Source organism: Marmota monax, unplaced genomic scaffold (assembly GCF_021218885.2).
Source record: "Marmota monax isolate L192 unplaced genomic scaffold, Marmota_monax_Labrador192_F-V1.1 WCK01_AAM20220418_F8-fsc00087, whole genome shotgun sequence".
Taxonomy (NCBI): domain Eukaryota; kingdom Metazoa; phylum Chordata; class Mammalia; order Rodentia; family Sciuridae; genus Marmota; species Marmota monax.
Window position 1 is genome coordinate 411,276 of NW_026693476.1, and position 15,046 is coordinate 426,321.

The 15,046-nt window shown below is 40.9% G+C and overlaps 1 long non-coding RNA gene across 1 annotated transcript; it reads right to left on the minus strand.

Annotated features, from left to right (window-relative positions):
* Nucleotides 1-4,912: 4,912 nt before the first annotated feature.
* Nucleotides 4,913-11,671, minus strand: LOC131424680 (uncharacterized). The gene is made up of 2 exons (XR_009228078.1): nt 11,270-11,671; nt 4,913-6,564 (listed from the first exon to the last, which is right to left on the minus strand). It is a non-coding gene; the product is annotated as an uncharacterized LOC131424680 (long non-coding RNA).
* Between the last annotated feature and the right edge of the window lie 3,375 nt (nt 11,672-15,046).

Consider the following 15,046-nt stretch of genomic DNA (forward strand, 5'->3'; position numbering starts at 1 on the left):
ACACCTGTGGAGCCTAATCCCCTGGAACCTCTTTCTATAGTACTACTGGAAAATTTATCATGTAGGCTGGGTATTATTAATAACTGTGCTATTCTATCTCCTGGTGAAATTACTGATATACCCTTTGGAGAACTAGCTATAATTTTTATTTCACCTTCATAATCGGGATCAATTACCCCGGGACTTATCATAAGTCCTTTTAGCGTAGAAGAACTGCGTCCTAACAATAAGCCTACTGTTCCTTGGGGAAGAGGTCCTTTTACTCCTGTGGGAATGATTTGAACTCCCATCTTTGGAGTTAGTACTGCTCTGGCGGAGGCGCAGATGTCCAACCCTGCGCTTCCTCTGGTTCGTCTGATGAGAGATCTGATGGATAATGTGTCCTGGGCACTACCCTGATGGTGTTGCTGGCTTCCTCCATGGTGTTTCTGGGTTCCTCCAGTGCCCCGTACATTTGTGGTCGTGGGCCCCGGAGCATTGGGCCCCCCTGTCCGTTTTTTGGCAATGGAGCTCGATGCCTTTCTCCACGATATCGTGGGTAAACACTTGGTCCTTGTCTGTTTTTTGATAACGGAATACCCTCTATGGTGGTTTGAGAACGGCATTCATTAGCCCAATGTTTCCCTCTACGGCATCGTGGGCAAATACCCGGTATTCTATTCGTTTGATATCTAGCTTTGTTAAACCCTCCTCCTATGGGGCAACTCCTTTTAAAATGTCCTGTTTGATCACAATTATAGCATGTTTTTGGCCTGGCATCTAAAGCCTGTTGTACTGCTGCTAAGACTTGCCCTTGTTCGTTAATGTCTCTACATAATTTAATATATGTGTTTAAATCTTCATGTCTCCATGGTCTAATGACCTCTCTGCAACAATGATTTGCTTGGTCATAAGCCAGTTGTTTTATAAATGGCATTGCCTGTTCTGTATCCCCAAAAATTCTGGAAGCTGCTTGAATAAGCCTATCTACAAATTCAGCGTAAGGTTCATTAGTTCCTTGTATTACCTTAGATAATTGACCTTGTAAACCTCCATGCCCCTGTAAAGTTTTCCATGCCCTAACCGCATCTACAGCAATTTGTGCGTATACGCCAGGATCATATTCAATTTGTTGCCGTTGACCCTCATAAGGTCCTTTTCCTAACAACATATCTAGATTTCTTTGAGGGTAACCGGCTGCTGCATTTCGTCTAGCTGTCTCCCTGCAAAATTCCTCATTGGCAACCTTCCATAACAAATATTGTCCTCCATTTAGCACAGATTTACACATACTAGCCCAATCTGCTGGCGTCATGTCCAAGTTGGTAATGGATTCGACCATGCTTACAGTGAACGGTGCTTGAGGACCATAGGTTGTTACAGCCTCCTTTAACTGCTTCACTGTTTTGAAATCTAAAGCACGGTGAATTCGCTGCCCTCCTGCCTGCTCAAGTACAGGGCATGCTAATCTTTGAGGTCCTGTCTCAGGATCCCATCTATCAACTACGGGGTTTGAGGGCCACTCAGCTATCTCCATAGGGGGAGCTGTTGGTTGAATTACGCCCTCTGGTGATAGAACGGTGTTAGTAGCAGCCTCCTGTTGTAGCTTTTTCCCTAATAGCTGTTTCTCCTCTAAGCTTTCTTCCTTTAAATTTTCTTCCTCTGTCTGACTAGCTTGAGAGACCTTCTCTTTTGCATGATCTAAAATGTCTTTCTCCATGGTCTGAACCTCTAACAATTTACTTAACACTCTTTCAGTTTGTTTTTTACTAATTTCTAATCTGTTATAAAGATAATGCAACCCAGTAAGATAACACAAAACAAAACCGAAACAGAATGAAACAAAAACGGAACAAAAAATCGTTGTATCAATTTTCCTATTTTCTTGACATGTGCATTTGTGGTCTATTTCTATCTCTTCCTCAGGGGCGAACAACTTCAAACCTTGAGCCAACCATTTTTCCCAATCTGCCTGAGAAAATTCTAGGGATAGGCAGCTTGAAACAAACACAAAACAAATCAAAACAAGAACACATTGTTTTTTAAAATGGTCACCCATTCTCTCGCCTTCCCTTAGGGGCAAGCAATTTCATTTACCCCGAAGCTTCAGACGTTCCCCGAACGGGCCGCCAAATGCCGCAGTCTGGCTGGGCACAAATCACGAGCCACTGAAGCAGGAACAAACTTTATTTTTATACTGCAGGAAAACACTTCACACAGCTCCCGGGGAATCCTCCCGAATGCGCCAGGAGGCTTGTCCAGGAACCCCCAGCCGGAAATATCTCTCCCGGAAATCCCTCCTCCTGCACTCCCCCAACCAATGGGAACTCTCGGGGAATCCCCGGAAATCCCCACGAGAACTCCAAAATAGTGCGAGAACTCAAAAGTTGCGGCAGAGGCGGATAGTAATGCCTCGCCTGTCAATCAATACTGTTGGCAAAATGCCAGGGGCCATACAGACTCGGCGGTGGCTCTCAGCACCCCACATTGGTAGATGGGGGTCCACACGAGAGTGGCTGCCAGAGTTCCTGTGCATGGGTAGCGGCCAGAGATCCTGCATGGGAGTTGTGTCCTGGATTTCTGTGTGGGTGGGTGGCCCTGAGTTCTGCACTGGTGCTGATGCCAGTGGTCCCACTCTGGCACCCAGGAGTCCTGCACGGGTGAGTAGTTTGGGGTCCTGCTCTGATGCTGAGCCTTGGAGCCCTGCACAGGTATGGAGGCCTTGATTCCTAAGTGAGAACAGCTATAGGGGGGTCCTCTATCTCTCACAGAGAAGCAGTATTCCCACTACTTGAGTCCCAGGTCACAGAGTGACACAGAATGCTGTTCCCCTCTGGCCCGCCATCTTGGATCCCACTGGAGGACATATTTTTAAGGAATGCTTTCAAATGAATAAGGATTTTATATGGTAAAGTAACATTTTTGCACTAAAATCCAAGACACACATTTCTGGTATGGGAAAAAGGAAGGTAAGACAAGATCTAAGGATGTTATCAATTGTACAATGTCTCAGTCAGTTGCAAAAGTTTATAAACATCCGTGTTTTTTAAAAATGTATGTGTAATTAAGTTGGGTATAATTTTTAAAAGAGCTATTTAAAGGGTTCTTCTGAGTTCAAAACCAAATGCACTAATATCAGGCCACAAGCTAGTTCTCTATGTTTAGAGAAGCATGGTTTACCTAAGAGATTAATTTATCCCTGGGAATGTTTACAAAAACTTGTCTAGGAAGCAAAGGTTTTCCATTTTCATTAACATAATTTTTTGGATTTTGCCACTGTTATTTGTTAGGTTTTGATTTCCTAGGAAAACTAAATGTTACATTCAAGGTTCATTAAATATATGTTTTAAAATCCATCACATGATCACTTTATATCTCTAGTTAAGTCTAATTAAATGAGCAACTATAATTTTATCATGATATGGGATATATGGCATTGATAAAAATGTTCTAAAGACATTCTAAAACTTGGAAATCTCGTGGTCCTGCCATAATACTGTTAGTCATAAGTACTATCTTAAAATTTAATGTACTATGAATGTAGCTAAATTGTCACATTAGTTTCCAAATTCTCATCAAAATCCTAACCTCAGCTGTTTTAAGTCATTTGTGGCCCACAGGTCTGATTCTCTCTGAAGCATTTACAACCAGAGTCCTAGGACAGACTCCAACAAGTACTCATATATACATATTTCTAATAAAACCAAACTTTTTTTTTACAAACTGGTTATCCTTTGATTTTCTTATTAAAATTTTGTATGCTTGAAAAATTGTTCCAATATTTAAAAGTGCTATACAAACTAAATTCATTTTGTCTTCTTGGTTTTGTTTGGTATTTTCCTTTTTTTTCAGTTTACAAACAAACTTTATTTAAGAATATCTGTGTCAGCAACAGTGTTTAGATTGCTTTTGTTTTTATTAAAAGTATTTTCCTTTTAAAGCTTTGTTAATGTATCCTTTCGGAATTCTGCAGAAGTGCCACACCTCATAAGGATCTGGACTGATGTTTTGAGATGTAGGCCATTCCCTACAGAACATACAAGATTTTAAAAAACCTAACAGTGGACTCAGGTAAGCTTGGCCTAAAAACCACTCCTTCTAATCCTCCTTGTTGCCCAAATATGTCAAAAGAGACTTTGACACTGAATCCCATTCAGTAATCACTATCCCTCCAATGTGGGACAGACAGATGCATCCTAGCAATGAGGGACAATCAAACAGGATCAGTGATCAGCAATTGTCTTCAGGAAAACTGTCACAAAGACAAGGCAGCATTTGATTAAAAGAGAGAGAGAGAGAGAGTCATCTGAATGAAGGTGAAGTCACTTGTGTTAGCCCTTCAAAGAACTAAGTAAAACCAGGAAGTTGTAAAGAAAGTTCTTATGCATGAGTGACTGATAATTATCACAGAAGACTCTGCCAGAATCTTAAATTTTTGCTGTGTCAACTGGATTCTAATCTAACAGACCTACTCACCTCTTGGTTTTCTGGAACATCTGCTGAAAAAATACTACCAAAAAGTGATGGCTCACACCTGTAATCCCAGTGGCTTGGGAGGCTGAGACAGAAGGACCACAAATTCAAAGCCAGCCTTGGGAATTCAGTCAGGCCCTAAGCAATTGAGTGAGACCCTGCCTCAAAATAATACATAAAAAAGGCTGGGGTTGTAGAAAGCCCATAATCTGTCAAGCACATCTAGTTTGTCCCAGAGATATTCTTTTCATAAAAGGTTAAACATATAACTTATATGTATGTCTTTTTCTACATTTTGGCCATGAAATGAAAAGATGTGAGTGGGCTTGCATTCTTGAAATTTTTGTTGTTTTTTTTTTTTTTAATGAAAAATGCAGGGGTTGGTGGGAAATGGTCCAGAGGCTGAGAAGTAAGAAGTATGTCTGTGTATTAAAGGCAAAGATGCTCAAGTCACTGGTAATTAACAGAAGGAATGATCTAGCCTATTTATTTCCAATCAAGGCTGCTTCCCCAGTTGCAAGGACCCCAAACCCAAAGGTAGACAGTAAAGTGAGATAGGCCAGTGCTGCTCATCCAGGTTCACTATGGGAATGTATGAGTCTCATGGAAAACTTACAAAATAAGATTCCTGATGTGGCAGTTGGTGATAGAGCAATGTCTCATCCCAGTTTAGAAACTCATGAATTATACAGAAGGAACTTTAAAAAGTGTCCTGTTTTTCTTTAGATTTTTTTTCCCAGAAAGATATAAGGAAAGCTTTGAACATGTGCTTACAAGATTATGGGTAATTCAGTGTCTTTCTCTGAGAACTAACCTCAGGTACATATTAAATAACTGAAATTATTTGAAGGCAGAGCACTAGAGGAAAAAGAAACTGATCTTTTTTTCTGTAACACAGCTTGGCTCCAATATAAGTTAGAGAGTGGAAAATAAGAAGGCTCCAAAGAGATGAATCCAGGCTTCAGAACAGGCCTAACTGCTCACCTTACCTTAGGCAAAACCCCCTGTCCTCAAAGGTGCCCCAAGGCGCTATATAAAATAGGGGAAAAATAACTCTAATCCCAGAGGCTGCTACCATTGCAGTGATCCTGGACCCTGGAGCAAGGACTGCCCCAGAGTCCACCCACACCTGAGTTATGCCCCTTCTGCAAAGAGGGAAATCATAAGAGATAAGATAGTTGATCTGCCCTGAAAGACTGAGGATACCTGAGCTTTCTAGAGTTCTCTTCAATCAACTGGAATCATTTCAGAAGAGCGTTGGGTAATTTTGCTATATTTGATGTGGCAAGTAATGTTAATTGCCCTTTGGACATGGGGGTTTGATTTTCTCCATTGATTGAAACTCCTGGACCTCTTTCCAATCAAACTTGTCTAGTAACCAGAGTTGATGGGACTCCTCAGCATAAAGGATTAATATACTAACAAGGTCCTCTGGCTCTTGAAAACTCACCTCAGACACCAACATTTCAACTTGGAGTTTATATCTTTTTTTTTTTTTTTCAGAGTAGAAATTAGAAGTTTATTAAAGGACAGCAGAAAAGACTTCTCCCGGAGGAAGAAGGGGACCCAAGAGGTGGAATCCGTGGAAGGGATGTTGTCTCCCCTTTTTATAGTTCTTTCAGTGATGGAATGTAGGTGGGAAGGACCGAGGGTTGGGACATAGGTGGGCCAAAGAAGTAATCTGGTCGGGAAGGACTTCTGAGTCAGGCACCTTTTTGCTGGGGGCTGTTCATTAACATTTCTTTGAGGTGGACTTTGGCCTAGGGCCTTTTGGGACTTCATTAACATTCCATGAGTTGTCCTGTGTTTTCCCTGAGTCATTCTCTGCATGGTCTCCATTTCAGATTTCACTCGATATTAGACCCGATTTACCTAACTACACTGACTATCTAACTTTAAATCTGGCTTCATTCCCCCCTCTAAGTTGGGAACTCCTTACTGCTATAAGGAAGGGGGGCGAAGAAGATCTTTCTGGCTTCTTCAGGCTGAAAAGGGAAGATGTGGGGCAAGCAGTTTGGAGTCCCCATTTAAAAATCGGGTCTATCGAGTGGTCCATGATAGAAGTCTGATTGAGAAGTAATAGTCTGGAGGGCCATTTGAGTGATGGATGGTCTATAAGAGAAACAAGAATTCATTAGTACTGGAACCATGCCGCAGTCTGGCTGGGCACAAATGCCGCAGTGTGGCTGGGCACACAATCACAAGCCACCACACAGCTTGTAGATTCAAACAGCAACTCTTTATTCTCGAACTCACACCAGCCGTCTACAAACACGTTCTGGGGAAATCCACGTTCTCTTCCCAAATCCTCGTCCACTGGGCTTCTATCTCCAAAATATACTGTCTAAATCCCATGAGAACTCAAGGGGAACTCAGGCAGCAGGATACGCCCTATTCCCAGCAGGAATAATCTTAAGCCTTAAACCTGGAACCTAAACTGGGAACGCCCTAAACACGATTATCTTAAAACCGGGAACACCCTAATCTGCCTTGGTCCTTGAGCAAGGTCACCTACATTCAATGTCACTGCAACATGTCAGCAACATGGGGTATGCTGGCAAGGAAATTGTCATACCTACTTGGCTAATGGCTCCCAGCAGAACCATATTGATGCAGCAATAAATGCCATAGCACAGGAATATGCCAATGAGTATGATGGCAAAGACAAAGATTAACAATGTTTTCCACCAGGAAGTACCAAGAACCAGGAGCTAAGATATTGTTTCCATGACAAAGTTGCTGAGGACATGGCTTCTATCTGAGCATGTAAATCTTTAAGGATATTTGTCACATTGCCAGAAATGTCAGGGGTGTAAACACAACATTTAACTTTTAGGGTTACAGATATTCTTTCCCTTAAGATATAGTTTAATAATTTAATGTCATCTGATCTTGCAAAATCCTTTTACTAGTATGACCTCTGTGTCTAATAGAGAAATCTTTAATTCTGTTACTTAGGGCTGGATAACCATACTAGCAAACACTAAGCCTACCTGTGTAGGTTAGAAATAAAGGCCTTAAACTAAAAACTACTCTGGCAGTTCCTTTTGATAGTTATCAGGCATTCCTGTCTGAGAATCTCTTTTGTAGCCTCCAGTTTACTTATTTTTGGAAGTTACATTTAACAATTATTATTATTTAAAATGTCCAGGAACAGCTGTGCTTTGGCTTTGACTGTCTTTGCTAAGTGTTTAAGATGAAGCAAGTCAAACTGACTTTTGTTTTTATCTATTGTTAACAGTCAGCTGAGCTTCCCTGGGAGTCCTCGGGGAACTTCACAGCAGCTTCTCAGTTACGCTAGTACCATTTGCGCTAGGATGGGTCCAGGCCTTGCTTGACCATGTGGCTTCCCTTGGAAGCATCAGGGATGTCTCCCTTTTCTGATGACCCTCCTCTTCACAGCAAATGCACTGATTGGCTTTCTGTCCTCCACTGGTCTCATTAATCTCTCTGCTCAGGAGGTTATGAGGCCTAGAGTTGCAGAGCCCTTTGGAGAAGTCCCCTATTCCCTGATTCAGACTGACTCAGAGGGCAAGAGCCAAATTTTTAATTTTAAAACTTAATCTTAAACATCCAGCAAATAAGTTAACAGCCTTATATTAAGAGCACTGGGCTTTAATGTCTATCTCTCTATCCTGTAGGTGATAACTCCTTATCTTATGTTGACACAGGTTGTGTTCTTAAAGCAGTACCTCTTTAAAACATTAACAGGCAATCCTTAAACCATCTATAAGCAAACTACAAAACAAAACTAACTAGGGTAAAAACATATTTAGCTTATATAATAGCTACCTTGAATTCTGGCAGGGTTAAACATCATAATTCCCTGTTTGAGATCCTGGTAATTGTGACAAAAACCAACTTTTGGACACAACTTTAAATGTACTGAAATCTGGCCTACTTCTTCCATAGTCACTTTCACATGTAGTGAGATGGGACAGAGCCTTATCTCAAGTAAGGCAGGGCTCTTCATAAATCTTAAGTACTGTAGTTCTGAAACTGATCTTCTTTGCTTTTTAAACATCATTTTACAAAGCCTACATAAACTGTTGCTCGTTCACATGAATATTAGCTAACACAATATAATATCACACCTAAAACATGAATTAAAGAAAAGATGAAAGCTTTTAACCTTTTGTAGAAAAGTAGCAAAGTGCTTTTGTGTTTTGCAATAAAATCTTTACACAGATTAGGCTCTCACTAACTTAAAAATACATTTAAATTGTATCTCAGTGTAAAAAGTAACATAGAACTTTACATATCTTATGGATAACAAGTCCAGGTATAGAACACAAATGATATAAATAAATCAACATGTTTTTCTTTTTAAATCTAAAATTACCATACAATTTCAGAACACCAGCTTGATATAATGCTCTTTCTAAAGCTTCTACCTTACAGACTTGTATACCTGGAAGATATGGACACATTAACACCACAATTACATTGATGTTTTTATATTAACCAAGTTTAGCTTTTAAAGAAATAACATAGCACAATTCTCTAAAACAACAGCACTTGTTTGACCAGCTGTTTAATTTCTTTAAGATTACTTGCTCAAAAACTTACACTTATAAGCAACTTACACAGACCTTTTTTATATCATTTACTTAAACCCTCTTAATCATATAGACTCTTATCCAGAAACACATTTTCCCTCTATTAAATCCATATCTAGAACCTTCTAGTTTCTCTCTTTTATCTGTTAACCTCCTTCTGTTCACATTTTGAAACAATACTTGTAAATTTTTTAATTTAAGCAGATTTAACATTTTATTAGGGCCTTTTTGAACATCTAGAAAAACTTATAAGCTTAATTTTAAAGACATCTTTACTTTCATCTGTTTACCCAATTTAAATTGAACCATTTAAATCACGTGAATCAAAAGATATTTGGATCCATTTTTGAATTTTTTATGAGCACTCCTCATCTGTCAATTGTCATATCACTGCATGATATATGGACATACACACATACAGACATACAGACATACAACACGTAACACAAGTGTAACACAACACAATAGTAAAGGCTTTGTAGCTTTCTCAGGTGAAATGTCATTGCAATGTTTAAAAAAAAAAACTCCAGTTGATCAAAAATAGAACTTATCAGAAAAACACTAACTTGTCTGTAGGATCAAAATCATGAGCTCAAAAAAAAAAAAAAATACAAAATCTAAGAAAAAAATGTCCTAGAAAAAATTGACCGGCCAGTAATTAGTAAATGCCATACCACTTACTCTTTGGTTTAATCTAGTTTGAGTGCCCATAAAAAGACACTTTTACTCTTTTTTTTTTCTTGGGCCTCAGATCTGTCTCCTACTGAGTGCTCCAAGCTTCTTCTATTTGCATATCAACTTAAGTCCTGGCTGAGGTCTGGAAGGAACTGGGAAAACTGGAATTCTGAGCAGAAACCTCATGCCTAAGGCATTTTAACCATAAGTACCATGTATATCCAAAATTAAGCTTTAAAAATTTTTAAGACTGTTGCTATTTAATGTCATTTCAATAAGCCAGACCAACGTTTTCTTTTCAGGCTACCCAGTTCAAAAATTGATGAAAAAAATAAAACTAAATGATTGGGTGTTACTTGCCAACTGGGAAGTAGAGTTCTTTTAATTTTCTATCCTAAGTATTTAAGTTCTCCGGCATGAATTATCTGAAATCACAAACTAAACAATTACCTAACCCCAACTTTCAACTGCAAGATTATGCAATGCTTCAAACTCATTTAGATACCAGATGTTACAATAAAAAAATCAAAACAGACAGACCAGATAAGAGAAAAATCTCTCCAGGTTTTTAACTCTCATTTAATTATGACTTCTACATCAGTGGCACCATAGATTTCCCCATGAGTGGACCAGATGTTCTCACATAGGGGCAACTATAGGTGTAAAATCAAGGGTACCTATGCATCTTAGGGAACCTGGGCAGATTTTACTAATTATCTCATGCCTTTCTCAGTCCTACAACCTGAATTGCTAACATTTCTGACCTGCGAAGGAAGGGGAGCATCCAGGAGGGAATGGATGCGGGGTTGGGAGTGGTGCATAGCCCATACGGAGGCAAATGTGATTGGGGCTTTTCCTCAGTGCCATTCATCTACCGATCACCCTAGATACCCCTGAGGGCTGTCGGGAGGGGGCTCAAGAGAAAGGAACCTTAGGAATCGTCTGAGTGTAGCCCAGACCGGAATTCCGCAGTTGTTCCAAACTCCTTCCTCCACCTCCACGCATCCGAGGCAGATCGGGATTCGGGACACTGTGTACTCACGCCAACTGCTCTCCGGGCCCAGACAGAAAAGTTGGAAGCGGCTTTGGCAGAACCCAACATGCCTGCTCTGTATTGAACAGGTGATTGAGAGCTGCCTAGGCCGGGAAACCTCTCACCCGAGTCTTGAAGAGTGGCGGCTGCACTAATTGCGTTTAAGTAGCCGTCGGGTGCCCACCTTACCCTCCAGAAAGAAAGAGAGAGAAAGATGCACCTCAAACAGACATGGGGTGTGTGCACTTACCTCGGTGTAGAATCTCGGTATGGGACCTCCAATATGTTACCGCTGTTGACCGGTGACGAGTTCTTGCTTCCCCAATGTTGAAGAATAACACCAAAGAAGCACGCCGAGGCAAGGTCAGAGTAGAAATTAGAAGTTTATTAAAGGACAGCAGAAAAGACTTCTCCCGGAGGAAGAAGGGGACCCAAGAGGTGGAATCCCTGGAGTTTATATCTTACTGAAAATTATGGAAAGGATTTTCCCTCACATTAGTTCCTTCCAAAGTGGGAAGATCTTTATCAAGATTTTTTTAAGTGTACTCACAGTTAAATTCCAGGGATATACTGTTTGGATCCATGTGTCTAGATTTAAATCTATTCCTCTTTAAGACTTAATGAGATCAGAACCTTGATGAAGCCACAATCAATATTCATGTCTCTATGGGCCCTATTCAAAAGAAAGAAAGATTTTGTTTAAGTTAAATTTCCTTATGTATTATGTACCAGAAATCTTGTTCCTTTTTTGCTGTGGTGGGACTTTTTCTTTGGCTATCGGGGTTACTTTATTAAAAATCAGTCCTTGATCTGTGAATCTGCTTAGTAATCCTAAATCTCCTCACCTTTTTGGCTTCCTTATTCCTTGGAGCTACCATAGAGAAAAGCATATATCGAGAGTAATCACTAGATGCCTTCTTCATTCAGATAGGTTTTGTATCATTCAGCTTACAAATATTCCTGCTTAAGATGATTGATGGTAATGCTAGGAATGTGACCCATCTCAAGAATGGAGTTCAACCTTCCTATGTCTCCTTCAGTTTAGGCAGGGTGAGACTTTCCATCTCTGACTAGGCAGGGCTAATGGCATGTCCGCTTTCAGGAAGACAGACCTTCAACCTTCATGAACCCTTGAGAATAAGAGGTCAAAATCAGGGCAGGAAGAAATAAGGTGGCGTAGAAGTCATAGGATAGGTAGAAGAGAAACAGACAGGGAAGGAAAGAAGGACCATCACTATCCATCTAAGATCTCCATGAAAACACTCACCTTTACCCCACCCCCACCCCAGGCCTGTTTCTCCTCCCAGGACCACCTTCTTAAAACTCAATAAAACTTAAGGGTATTGAAGTCCAGTTCATTTGTGCCTATGTACCTTGTTAGCTGACAGAATGAATTTTTAGACTAATATAAAAAAGCCTAGAGAGAGCAATGGGGAAAGTCTAAGCACTACGAATTGCATGGTGTCAATCCAAAGATTCTGAAAGAACCAGACTCTTGGGACCCACACATGCTCAGCGGTCATCAAAAGAATCAAGATTATGCTGACACCACCCCACCTCCGCTCATGTCCACCCTTTACAAAGTGTCCTTTAAAGGTCTCCTGAGCCCTTTTCCTCTAGAGTTTTAAGCATATTTTCCTCTAGAGTTCTGCAGTCCCTCTCCCTTTGAGTGCATATCCTGCTCTATTGCTTGCTTTCCTGAATAAGTCTCTTCTTGTGCATCCTTTGTCAGGTCCTGAAATTCCTTTCTGTGATGTTGATGAATCCTGTAGACTACCTTCCCCAAGTGGGAAGACAGTGGCCAGGGCCAGGCTCAGTGTCTCTCTTAATTCTCCCACACAAGACAGTAAGGGGCATGAAGGCATTCATTGGTCCTTCTTTGTCTGCTCCACTCACCTTTGATCCTTGCCCTGTTCTTTTTAGCCTTTTTACCAGTGACCAGGGCAGAATTGCCTGCCTCACACTTTTCAACTGCCCTTAATGACGAGAATGTTTTCCTTCCCAGATATATAGTGCTTAATGCTGTGGAGGCTATGGAGAAGTCGGCACACTCTAACACTTGCACAGTGAACTGAAGGCTGATTTTGTACCTGGCCAATCATCAAACTCAGATTCCTTGCCAAGTATAAGTGTGACTTTTGACATGTTGAGTAGGAACAAGTTCTCTTCTGTCTCTGAGGGCATTCCCTGTTGAGCATCAAGCAGATTTGTGTGGTGAGCCCAGGAGGATGTCTTTTTAATATACACATCTTAAATGCTGTGCATTTATGATCTCATAACCAAGCAGACTCAAGGTCAAGCCGATCACTCCTGAGGTCTTGTGTTACTATAGAACATTCTGTCAACAGTGCTGCAAATTGGGCAATAGTCTCTTTATCTGGCTTGTTGGGCAGTATATGTCCTTGGAGACACTAACAGAGACAGGGCTGGGAAAGATCTGGCTACATAAATGTCTTCCTAGATGCATCCTGAGCCAATGTCTAATTGAAAGCAATGGAAGCCTCATGGGTGGTTTGCTGAGGTAGTTCCACTGCTCTCTAGGTTCAAGTCTACAGGTGCTGTGGGCATCATGTTCATGACGGCAGACCCAGACTGTTGCTGGCCTTGAATAGCCACCGTTTAATGATGCTGGAGCCTTGGCCTAGCACTATATGGAGAGGACCTTGTCTGTGCAGGGGAAGGTACGGGTGTGCAGTAATGGGAGAGATGCACAGAAGATCATCCACTTCTAGTGCAGGTAGAGTCAAAGTCCTAGTATGTCTTGATTAAGAGACACCCAGAGTTCAGCAACCTCTGATACATTCCCTAAATCCTGCTTATCCTGGTCCTGCATCCCTTTCCTTATGCACATCGGTTTCTTTCCTTTTTCATCCCACAGCCACAGGCTGGACAAGTGTTTTCTGGATGCTTGTTTCACTCTTACATTTGAATTCCACAAAATGTTTTGTCTGCCCAGCAGGAGACAGGGTGTCTTCCCCATTTGTCTAGGATTTTGTCAATCAGTTGTTTTGCTTAGTGGGGAAAGAAATTCTCAGAGTCAAGCCTTGGTGCATATTTTCCCACTAATTAAAATTAAATAAAGAACTCATACCAGATCGTAAAGGCCAGCATGGGCCTTAACTGTGTGTACTGTAGCCCATGAAGCTATCCTTCTAATATTCACAGTGGCTTCATATACTCCAGCCAGTGCAGGAGGAAGTAGGTTCTGGGCTCTGGAGAAGGTTGCTCCTGCACTCATAGACAGTGTCCGGGGAAGCATTAGGCCCATCCTTCTGACCCCTGAACCCATTCTGGAAAAAGGGCTGATGTTATTGGTACTGGGTCTTGTGTTCTGAGGATACACTGCACTCTTCATAGGGAGCTTCCAGTTTGTAGAAAATATTCACAACTGTTCCAGAAATTGCAAGCGACCCGCTGTCCTAAACTTAGGCACAGAATGGCAATGCACATTGTGTTCATTCTCTCTTTTCCTCTGTACCTCTTGATGAACCCCTTCCTTCCTCAGAACATGACTCACTCTCTGATCATTACTCTTGTGTGGCATATAGGACCAGTAAAAAGGGAAAGAAATGTCTCCAGAGTCTTCTGATGTGCATATCACTACCTCCAGTGGGATCAAGTTGTCCTCACCTAGAATCATCAAAGATGACTTTGAGGAGGATTGCAGTTTTAAAATGCAGAATGTCCTCATTTTCAGTATAAAATTATTGGGGGCTTTACTTAGCCTCAGGATTATATCTAATTTCCATTCCCATTATAATCTTTGCAACTGGTTTTTGGCTTCATGGAAGTTTTTTCTGTTTTTCCTCTCATGTTGTTTCTATCAACTCCCTTCCTCACTAACTCCTCTGCACACAGTGAAAATGAAAATGATTTCCTACCACATCCTCCCAAGGCAGTCTCTCTGTTTCTTGAGTCTCATGAGGGTGACACAATTCTTAGGTTCGTTGACACCTTAAAGACACACTGGTATTGTGTTTTTCTCATTTAAAACGTTCTGCCTTTCTGACTCCTTCATTCAGCTTCCCTGAATATGACAGCAATTCAGTTTAGCTTGTTTTTGTTCTATAGGTTTTAATGTCTATCTGTCAGTGAATCTATCCATCCATCCGTCCACTTATGCTGTGTGTCCACTAGCAACATAGAGACGAAATGGTGAGTTTGCTCACAAGACAGGATAATATAGAGAATTGGGCTGAATAGATAAATAAATTAGGGTTATGGAATTAGCATACAAAACACACGGAGGTGCTTAAATGAGAAACTTCTTTTGGTGAATAAGGAACTGAGAACTATTTGCCAGCAAGAGAGTTGGGCACCCTCTAAG